The sequence below is a fragment of the Ovis aries genome, chromosome 19, assembly GCF_016772045.2.
Source record: "Ovis aries strain OAR_USU_Benz2616 breed Rambouillet chromosome 19, ARS-UI_Ramb_v3.0, whole genome shotgun sequence".
NCBI lineage: Eukaryota > Metazoa > Chordata > Mammalia > Artiodactyla > Bovidae > Ovis > Ovis aries.
In genome coordinates, this window is record NC_056072.1 from 56,400,332 (window position 1) to 56,411,033 (window position 10,702).

Below are 10,702 nucleotides of genomic sequence, written 5' to 3' on the forward strand. Positions count from 1 at the left end.
AACCAAAGTGGCTGAGAACCACGATGAGGAAATGAACCAAAACAATCTCTAGAATTTTAAGTGTGCAAACCATACTTGAGGCTGAGAGAAGGGGCTGTCTTCTCAGGCCTGATTTCTACCAATCTGGTGTCAGAAGCTGCTGGCTAAGGTTGCCCTCTTATACCACCTCTAGGTCTTGCCCTTCCGGAGAGGTAGGTGAAGGGGTACAGATGATCACCTATTGAATAAATAAAGCCCCCCAGTTTTCCCACTCACTCAAAGTTATGAGGCCAATGTCTACTTGGGAAAGGATGCAGATATCGCTACTAATGATTGGGTGTAGCTTCCGTACCGTTTGCTGGCAGCCTGAGCCACCGTGTAGCAGTTCCAACTACCTTCAGGCCGCCATGCTGGAAAGGTCAGGAAGTGGTCAGGCAGACAGTGCCCTCTCCCACCCCCTGCCCGCCCTTCCAGCCTCCCGCCTGGATGTACCAGACATAGGAGTAAGGAAACAGTTTTGGAAGTGGACCCTCCAGTCCCCAGCCATTCAGGACACCGCCAGTCCCAGCCATCGTGGGACAAGCCATCCCTGCTTGGCTCTGCATTCCTCACCCACAGAATCTGTAGGCATAACAAAGTAGTTCATGTTTACACCACCAAGCTCACAATGGCTCCTTACAGCACGATGGGCGACTGGAATGGTCGTCTGCCACGGAAGGTGCCATCTGGTGACAGGGCTTCAGGGTAAAACTGCGCCATGAATGGTTCCTCGTTTTATTCCCATCAGTGTGCCTCTTCGACCTTGTTTGGGGAGAACTGGCATTTTTTTAAGACCCCTCCAGGGCCATATAACCCTGCTGGCCTCTCTCCAGGGTCATCTACATAATTTCTGGGGCCCAGTGCAAGGTGAAACTGTGGGGCCTCTTGTTTGTGAAGCTGGGAAAGTTGTCATTAGAGGTACAAAGATGTAGAACTTTTCCTTTGGTCTGGACCCGCCATGGCGTTCTGTATCTGCTGTTTAATGTCAGGCTCCTCGAGGTATGAGGATGCTGGTAGCCTGAGCGCAGACCCCAGTAGGGGCCCACGGGCGCCTCCTGGCTTCTGAAGTCCCCCCCCGCCCCAACCCTGCCCCGTGGAGGACAAGGATGGCAAATAATCACTTGATTATTGGGGTGGAGACCCGGAGGCTGGGGAGGAGGGAAGTGCCAGAAAGGAAGGGGAGCAGGCAACAGAGAACCCCTAGGAGGTGGGAGGCGCCACCACGTGTGAGCAGAGGCTCCAAGCCCCTTGGGGCAGGCTCCATTGTCCCATTACATTCATGGGCCAAAACACGTTCAAAGATGAAATTATCAATAATTTCGAGGTTTTTTAAAAAAAGAGAATTTCAAGATAGAAACCAAAGAGCGTCGAACCCCAAGTGCTGGGCCTCCTGAGTGTCTGCCCTGTGTGACTGCCCTGATCTCACATCCACACCACCCGCCCTGCCCCTCATGAACGCAAGATAAGATGCTTTAGTCAGAATGTCAGCCCCGCCCCAGGCCTGTGAAAGCGCAGTTGCTCAGTTGTGTCTGACTCTTTGTGACCCCTTGGACTGTAGCCCACCAGGCTCCTCTGTCCATGGGATTCTCCAGGTGAGAATACTGGATTGGGTTGCCATTCCCTTCTCCAGGGAATCTTCCCAACCCAGGGATCAAACCCAGGTCTCCTGCATTGTGGGAAGATTCTTTACCATTTGACCCACCCAGGAAGCCCAGGTCTGTGAGGTGGACATTACTGTCTGCACGCACAAGCCAAGAGGACCTCTCAGACAGGTGTGTTGGCTTGTCTGCTTGACCAGGAGTCACACAACTGACAGGGAGAGGAGGTGGAATTCAGTGTCTGGTTCCAGACCCCTGAAGTTGTCCGAACTCGGGTTGGAGAAGAATTTCCAGACACAGAGTATTGCAGAAAGGAGTGTGTTTATTAGGATCGAAGAGCAGAGATAATGTGGGCACTGCAAGGGCATCGGGCCAACACCTCCTGACAGGCCAGGGAGAGTCAACAGCTTTTGTGTGTTCGTAGCCAATTTGTTCGGAGAAGGCAATGACACCCCACTCCGGTACTCTTGCCTGGAAAATCCCATGGGCGGAGGAGCCTGGTAGGCTGCATTCTGGGGGGTCGCTAAGAGTCGGACACGGCTGAGTGACTTCACTTTCACTTTTCACTTTCATGCATTGGAGAAGGAAATGGCAACCCACTCCAGTGCTCTTGCCTGGAGAATCCCAGGGACAGGGGAACCTGGTGGGCTGCCGTCTATGGGGTCGCACAGAGTCGGACATGACTGAAGCGACTTAGCAGCAGCAGCAGCAGCCAATTTGTTATAGCCTCAAGGCAAAGAAAATTCCTGCTGCAAGGTGGCATTGGGTGATAGGTTAGGGTAACTACCAGGGTGAGCATTTTTGCTTAATTTAGGGTCAGGAAGCCAGCTGGTGATGATCAGGGCAGGGGGCGGGAGGTTGGCAACGGTGACAAAGGGGCTCAGCCAGCTTCAGAAGTCTGCAGCCTTGAGGGCAGGACTCAACACAGACCTTGTGTGTCTTCCGCCAGTTGAAGCTGTGAGAGCCTGAGAGAAGGCACCCCAGAGAAGGCACCCCCATGAGGTGTGAGCTGAAGCGGGAAATGCAGGAAAATGCCAAGCAAGGACAGACACTGAAGGTGTGAGGTGGAGCCGGAGCCCTTGAGCTGGGGTGGAGAGGAGAGAGGAGCTTTTCCCTCTGGCAAGGTAAAGAGCAGGAGCCACTTGGGCGGGTGCTCTGGTTCCACAGGAGAACGGGCACCATTGCTGAGACAGGAGGTGTCGGGCAGAGGCAGTATTTCGACAAGAGGGTGCCCTTTACCAAACATCAGAAAAAGGCACTGAGGCCTGGGCTTGGCGAATTCCCCTGATGGGAGATCTCAATGAGCATGGATGAGAAAAGGGCTTCCCAGGTGGCTCAGTGGTAGGGAAACCACCTGCCAGTGCAGGAGATTCAGGTTCGATCCCTGGGTTGGGAAGATCCCCTGGAGAAGGGAATGCCTCCCAACTGCAGTATTCTTGCTTGGGAAATCCCATGGACAGAGGAGCCATAGGGTCGCAAAGAGTTGGACTCAACAGAGTCACTGAGTATGTGCTCACGCACAGGTGACAAAGTTGAGCCTGAGTCTAGACCAATTTTGGATAAATTTGACCCTAAAAGGGAAGAAAGAATTAGAGTGGTAACTGAAAATACAAAAGGGACATTTGAAAATGTGTGGGTTTTTTGTTTTTCCTTTTTCAAGACCTGGTAGACTTGTCCCTTGAGGGCAGAAAGTGGGAAGTCGGGAAGAAGAGGGGAGGAGGGGGCGAGGAGCAGCTCTCCCTGAGTACCCTCTGTGCGCCTGGGCACCTCTTAAGTACCAGGGCCTGCACCTCTCCATTCCCTCTCTTCCCAACCACCCTTGAAGGCAAGGGTTTCTGCTCCTCCATCACCTGAGGGACAGGCCAGGAATCCCAGAGGCTCCTTGTGCCCAGTCTTCAGCCCCAGGTGTGGTCCTGGGCTGGGGGGAAGCAGGCAGAGGTGAGCCTCAGAGGTGGTGGGAGAGGCCCTGGGAGGCTGTGTGTTGGCCACGCCCATAAGGCAGGTGGACACTGCCCCCCTCGCCCCCCCCCCCCGCCCCCTGCAGATGCTGTAGGTGAGATTGTGCACTCAGGGTATCTTTCATCTCCAGACCCTGTCGCCGAGGAGCTAGAGTGGAAACGGATGTGGTCCTGTGGAGAAGCTGGTCAGGCATCCAGGGGCCCAGGCATCCCAGAGGGCACTTCCTGAGGCCTAGCCCTGGAGTCCTGAGTGGTCAGTGTCCTGGTGAGGATCACACTGAGTTTGTGGGTGGAGGGAGTGTGGACGCCAGAGGAGGTGGTGGGGCTGGCAGACACACTGGTGACCCGGCTCCATCGCTTATTGCCCCATTCCCAATCTCCATTTCTGGTGTGGACCATTCTATTTGACTTCCAGGCCTTCTTCTTTTTTTTTTTTTTAATTAAATTCTGGAGTGGGTAACAGGCTCACATGGTTCAACAACTTAAATTTATAAAAGGTATAAGAAAAAAGCAAGAACAATAAATAAAAATAAAACATACAGAAGAAACCAAAATATAAATTAAAAAAAACTTTCATAATTTTAAAACAAAAATTATAAAAAGTTAGGCAGTGAAAGCTATTTTTCCCACTCTGGTACTTCATCTACTGAGATCCTACCCTCCCCCTAGCCTGTGATCACCATCGGTAGCATTCTGTGTTTTTCAGAGTTAATTTTAAGCCTTTACCAGCAAATGTTTTCCTTCCTTTTCACAAGAAGTGGCATATACAGTTTGAACTGTTCTGTCCCTTTGTTCCTTTTTTTCTTTCATTCAACAGTATTTCTTGGACATCTTTCCATATACACATCATTTCACATGTTTACAAGGTCATCTGTAGGATAAATTCCCAAAAGGAGAATTTCTGGGGCCAAAAAGTTTATGTGTTCATAATTTTGATATTGCCAAATTGACTTCTCTTTTTAAAAATATGTTTTTTAAATTTATGTATTTGGCCGTGTTGGGTCTTAGTTGCGACACGTGAGATCTTTAGTTGCAGCATGAAAACTCTTAGTTGTGGCATATGGGATCTTGTCCCCGACCGAGGATTGAACCCAGGCCCCCTGCATTGGGAGCAGAGAGTCTTAGCCCCTGGCCCACCAGGGAAGTCTCAGACTGACTTCCATGGAGATTGTTCCAAGTTATAAGCCCCAAGTAATTTCTGAGAGTGCACAGGCCTTAATAGTTGCTGGCTTCCAAGATCACTGAACTACGTTTCCCTGCCTGTGACTCCACAGAGTGCACTGTGGACCCCCCCAGGAGGCAGCCTCGCACCCCTCATTACAGGCTACCCCAATTTGGCTTGAGGGAGGTTTGGCCCTCCTTCAGCATTCTCTGCAGCACTCTGCCCCGGGGAGATGATCTCCCACCCCAGAGCTGCTTGCTGGTCTCCGAACACAAGTCACACCCCTATGCTTTTGCCCATACTGTTCCCACCTCCTGCCTTGCCCCCCCGACCCTTCTCGGCCTGGAAAATTCTGACTCCTCCTTTAAGCCTCTGCTGAAAGGTTGCCTCTGCAGAGGCCTCTCTGACCCTCCCAGACAGAACCGGTCATTCGCCCGCCTCCCCAGGGTGCCCTCCCACAGAAAGAGGCCAGCTCCTTTCCTTACAGCATGCCGGGACCAGGTGGTGGGGTAACTGTTTACATGGCTCTGTCTCTCCAGCACCCAGCCCAGGCTGGGCCCACACTTCAAACTCATCTGGGACTAAAATTAAACTCACTGGAGAGGCAGGATGGCATGGAGAGGGCACGGGCGTGGGAGTCGGGCTGGCGTGACTCCATCCTCTGTCATCTCCCCACCGCGCCAGCCCCAGCTCCCTGCTTCCCTCCTTCTCTGAGCTCTGACCGCACCGGTCTGCACGCCTTCCCACTCATGGCCCTTCAAGTGCAGTTCCAACTGCCTGGGGCTCTTTCTTCTTTCTTCTCGTTCTTCTCTGCCCAGCTTAACTAGCACCTCCTGAGAGAAGCCTGCCTTGGCTCCTGAGATCAGGGCTAGATCGCAGCCTCTGCATTGGAAGGTCACCTAGCCCCCCATTCCTTTGTTCTGCGGTCATTCCTTCCATGTGTTTACTGGAATCCTGATCTCACGTTGATGTGTTGGTTTGCCTGTTCACTGCTTGTCTCCCCCTCTGTGACCCCACAGTCCTTGAGGGTAGAGACCATGTTCCTGGGACCCAGGGCTAACACGAGGCCTGGTACACAGTAGGCACAGCAGAAGTCTTCGGCAACTGGATGAGGAATAGACAGAAGAGATGGTCCAGAGCCAGCTCCACCATGGCCCCACTTTGCGTCTGTATTAATTCCCCTCCCTGAGGGGCTCCTCATTTGAACAGCAGGTTTCTCAACTTGTGATGTGTTATTTTTTTAAGATTTTTTTTTTTTGGATGTGGACCACTTTTGAAGTCTTTATCGAATTTGTTGCAATATTGTTTCTGTTTCATATTTTGGTTTTTTGGCTGCCAGACGTGTGGGATCTTAGCTCTGGGACCAGGGATAGATCGCAACCTCTCTGCACTGGAAGGTGAAATCTTAAGCACTGGACTGCCAGGGAAGTCCTTGTGATGTGTATTGGAGATTGTGAAAACTGCCTAGTTACAAGAGGTGCCATAAATGGTAGCTATTATTTGTGAAATTTTACTTTCTTTCATCTGAAAAATGTACCCTTTTTCGCCAGGTTTGAAGACCTTAGGTGGCTCAGATGGTAAAGAATCTGCCTGCAGTGAGGGAGATCCAGGTTCAGTCCCTGGGCCAGAAAGGATGAGATGGTTGGATGGCATCACTGGACTCAATGGACACGAGTTTGAGCAAGCTCTGGGAAATGGTGAAGGACAGGGAAGCCTGGCATGCTGCAGTCCATGGGGTCACAAAAGGTCGGTCACGACTGAGAACAACAGGGCATGTCTGGGCTTCCCAGGTGGCGCTAGTGGTCAAGAACCTGCTTACCAACGCAGGAGACTAGGACTCGGGTTGGATCCCTAGTATTGGGAAGATCTCCTGGAGAAGTTTCTTCAATATTCCTGCCTGGAGAATCCCATGGACAGAGGAGCCTAGAAGGCTACTGTCCATACGGTCGCAAAGAGTCGGAAGTGACAGAGCAGCGTATGGCATATCCATTTTTCCTTGAAGGAATTTCTGACTCATTCCTTTTCCCACTTCTGTTCCTCTTCTGAGACCTTTCCTGATTCTAGCTCTCCTGCCTTCTCCTACCACCAAACCAGAGGTCTCCAAAATAGGTATGTGCGACCCAGTGCATAATGGTCCAGCAATTCCACTCCTCGGTATATGCCTGAAAGCAAGTCAACCAGCCCGAGAACAGGTACTCAGACAAGTACGTGTACAAGCATGCCCATAGCAGCACTATGTACAAAGGCCAAAAGATAGAGACAAACCAAAGGTCCATTGACGGATGATGGATAAACTGTGGTATATACTTAATATTTGCTGTTGCTCAGTCGCTAAGTCATGTCCAACTGTTTTTGACCCCATGGACTGCAGCCTGCCAGGTTCTTATGTCCTCCACTATTTCCTGGAGTTTGCTCAAATTCAGAAAAAGACCCTGATGCTGGGAAAGATTGAAGGCAGGAGGAGAAGGGGACGACAGAGGATGAGATGGCTGGATGGTGTCACTGACTCAGTGGACACGGGTTTGAGTAAACTCCAGGAGCTGGTGACGGACAGGGAGGCCTGGCGTGCTGTGGTCCATGGGGTCACAAAGAGTCGGACACGACTGAGTGACTGAACTGAACTGAGTCGGTGAGACTTGCATACTCAGCCATAAAAAGGAATGAAGTATTGCTGCATGCAACCAGGAGGGTGAACTTTGAAAATATTATGCTAAGTGAAAGAAGTCAGAACAAGAGGTCACATATTTCATTTATGATTTCATTTATCTGAAATGTCCAGAATAGATAAATCCATAGTGATACATCGATATATTGGTGATTGTCAAGGGCTGAGTGAGGGTAGGAGGGGGAGAAACTGCTTAAAGGGTTAAGGTCTTTACTTTGCAGTGATGGAAATGTTTTGGAAGTAGAAGTGGTGGTTGTATAACATAGAGAATGCACTAAGTGCCACTTTAAAATGAACTTTATATTTTTTTCTTTTTGGCTGCACCCAGCAGTATGTGGGACCTTCATTCCCTGCCAGGGATTGAACCTGGGCCCTCTGCAGTAGAAACATAGAGGCTTAACCACTGGGCTGAGGGGGGGGAAGTCCAAAGTAATTAGCCTCCAATTAAAATAAATAAATTTAAATTAAAAAATAAAAATAAAATGAACTTTAAATCGTTCACTTTAAAATGGCTAATTTCATGTTATGTGTATTTCACCTCAATATTTTTTTTTTTATAATTTGATACATCGTATTTTCGTTTTTATTTAGTCCAAGAAATTTTTTTCCTCTCTTTGTTTTTTTTTTTGACTTGGGCTCTTAGTTCCCTGACCAGGGATCAAACCCGTGCCCCCTGCAGTGGAAGCATGGATTCAAGCCCCTCAATAAATTATTTTTGGGACAATGAAGTAACCACTTCAAGCTGGTCAGCTGACAGGTTTGAATGAGGTACAGGTTCCTTCAACTTTCATGCTGGGCAAATACCAGCTAGGGGTGGTTGAAGAAAGGAGTGGCCTAGGGGTCAGTCAGTGCTGCTTTGCTGCTGTGCCCTACTCAGTAATGATAGGATAAGCGAAAACTGAAATGATTATAGTTAACACTTCTACAGTGTTTGATGTGAGCCTGGCACTGTTCCAAGTGCTTTACATCCTAGACTCACTAAATCCTTACAACTCTGAGCTGGGTAGTATCCATTTTTCATTACAGATGAGAAACTGAGGAACTGAGGTTTAAATGACTTGTCCAAGTCACAGATGAGGAAGTGGCAGAGTTCAAGCTTGAACCTCGGCGGTCAGCCTCAACTCCCAGGCTCTGTGCTGTTTTCCATGTTTTATCTCATTTAATCCTGTGAGTCACATATTGTTGACTCAGGCTGGGACCTGGGACCCTTCACTGCAATTCTTATACCTTATCAGCCCTTTGATCAATTTCTATTGAATAAGGAGGCCAAGAACCTTCACAGGAAACGACGTTGTGAAATTCGTTCAGTAGTGTCCAACTCTTTGTGACCCCATGGACTATACAGTACATGGAATTCTCCAGGCCAGAATACTGGAGTGGGTAGCCTTTCCCTTCTCCAGGGGATCTTCCCAACCAAGGGATTGAACCTAGGTCTCCTGCATTGCGGGCGGATTATTTACTAGCTGAGCCACAAGGGAAGCCCAAGAATACTGGAGTGGGTAGCCTATCCCTTCTCCAGCAGATCTTCCCGACCCAGGAATCAAACTGGGGTCTACTGCATTGCAGGTGGATTCTTTACCAACTGAGCTATTGGGGAAGCCCAAATATCATTATTATAGGAAATGTCATTATTCCTAATTAAAAAAATATCCCCTCATGGTCCTCCCTATTCAATGTCTTCCCGTCTTTCCCCTGCATGGACTCCCTTTCCATACTTATGCGTATTTGTATACTTATGTATTTGTCTTTACATATTACTTTATATTTATATATAGGTCCACATACTCTTTTTAAAAAAATAATTTTATTTATTTAGGCTCTTCTCTAGTTGCAGCAAGTTTAGGGGGGCTACTCTCCAGTCGAGGTGTGCGGGCTTCTCATTGCAGTGGCTCTTGCTGCTGTCGAGCACGGCCCTAGCTAGGGCTTGCAGGCTTCACTAGCTGCAGTACATGGCGCAGTAGTTGCGGATCCTGGGTTCTAGGGCACAGGCTCAGCAGTTAAGGCACATGAGCTTAGCTGCTCCTCGGCATGTGGGATCTTCCCGGATCAGGAATGGAACCCCTGTCTCTTGTATTGGCAGGTGGATTCTTTTCCACTGAGCCACCGAGGAAGCCGAGTCCTACACATAGTGTTGCTTCATCTTCATTTCCCTTTATACTGTACATAGGACTGACTATATTTTCTTTGGCTTTCTCTTTACAAGACAGAGCTTTTGATTATTGCTGACTTCCCAATACGGAGAATAACATCAGGCTTTCAATAAAAATTTAAATTAAAAAATGTACATGGTGTTGGGTAGCATTGTGTGCCCCTGTGAGAATGAACAGTCATTCTGTACATGTTCTACTTTTTAAAATGTAATGTCTTCGATGAAAAAAAAAAATCAGTATATAGAACTAGCTGATTCTTTTTAACAAATGGATATCATGGACTGTGGAGATAGCACCCTTTATTTGAGCAGTTTCCTTTTTAACTAAGTAACATTTTTTTCCAGTGTCATCTCTAAGGCAAACAGCATGGCAATGAACATTTTAGCGAGTGCCTTTTTGTGCTCTAGAATTAGTGTCCAGAGCGGACCTGCTGGGGCGATGGGTATATGCATTAAAATATCCATTTGTTGTTGCTGTTTAGTAGCTACACTGTGTCTCTTTTGCAACTCTATGGACTGTAGCCGCCAGGCTCCTCTGTCCATGGGGTTTCCCAAGCAAGAATACTGGAGTGGGTAGCCGTTCCCTTCTTCAGCGGTCTTTCAGACTCAGGGATCCAACCTGGGTCTCCTGCAGGCAGACTCTTTCCCGTCTGAGCCAGCAAGGAACTGAGACTCAGAAGTTTACTGACTTTCCCACATGATGGGTAAACGACAGAGTCGCGATGTGTCTCCTGATGCGTCGGACTCCAGGGAGAACACGCCAAAGCTGGACACTGTTCTCTACACTGAGTCCTCGGGCTCATTTGGTTATCTCTGGACCTTGAGATATCACCAGGCTGGCCTTCTTCTCCCTTTTAAGTCTCAGACTCCTTCGGGGCAGCTAAACTCTGACCCTCCTCGACCGCCACTCCGTTGGCCGATCAGCACCCGCCCTAGAGCCTTTACGGCTCGGAAATGGCGATCAGCGCGATCTCTAGGCCACGCCCACTGGGAGGTGGGACCAGAGTTCAGGCCAGAGCGATGGATGCCCGAGCCAAGTTTGAAGTCGGCTCCTAGGCGGGCTCGCGCAGAAGCAGAGCTGGTGGCGGCGCAGGTCGGGAGGAGGAGCACCGAATGTAGGGCTCGCCTGCCGGGGCCGCCCGAGAGTCTCTC